Raw genomic sequence first — 851 nt, forward strand, 5'->3', positions numbered from 1 at the left:
GTTTTAAAGCGGCAGCGGCCGCAGGCGGCGGTCCGGGGCGCACGGCTCCTTCCTTCCCCCACCGCGGCTTAGTCTGACGTGCACCCACCGCTCCCCCGGGGCGAGAAGGGCGGCCCGCGGGGAGCCATTTCGCGGCATGAAGTACTGAACGCAGCCCTGGGCGGCCGGCGCCTGAGGAGGAGCGGGCGGCCTGCGGCGGCCAGGCCCCGGCTCTCCTCGGGCCGCGGTTCTGTGGGGCAGCCCTCCGCGGTTCCATGTCGGCGGGGTCAGGCCGCCTTTCTGGGGGAGCTGAGGCCTTCTGCAGGGCGTGTTTGTCAGGGTCTGCCTTGTAAAGTTTCAGAAGCGAGGAGTTAGTCGTCTCCGGGTCCGATTTTTTCGAGTTTTAGGGTCACGCTTTCACGGGGCAGAGAACGGGGAATTAATGTCTTCTATACACTGAAACTAGGGTGGGAGTTTGAAGTCAGAGGACCAGCGGAAGAGCACGAACAATAGCAGCGAAGTGCCATAGGTACGCTTTCCACAGCAAAGTGCAAAGAAGAAACGTTGTCAGGACCTTCAGACGTTTTTGACATGAACCTCATTTCTCTTTGTTACAGCTATGCAAAGCAAGCACAAACAAGCTGCAAAGTTGTCATCAGTGAGCTGAGCATGAGCTACAATAGGTTGTTTATATGTATTTCTGGACAGAGAAGCGCCAATTAATACATCCCCTGAGGATATATAAAGCATCTATAAATTTTATCTTTATTATGGAAGTTGTATGAGCTGCAACCTGGCTGGTATCTTTCCTGACAATTTTGTTGAAATAGCCTCCAGTAACTTGTCACCTTAGCATGTTTGGACTTTCACTA

The sequence above is a fragment of the Haliaeetus leucocephalus genome, unplaced genomic scaffold (genome assembly GCF_000737465.1).
Source record: "Haliaeetus leucocephalus isolate CR32 unplaced genomic scaffold, Haliaeetus_leucocephalus-4.0 Scaffold156, whole genome shotgun sequence".
Classification (NCBI taxonomy): Eukaryota; Metazoa; Chordata; class Aves; order Accipitriformes; family Accipitridae; genus Haliaeetus; species Haliaeetus leucocephalus.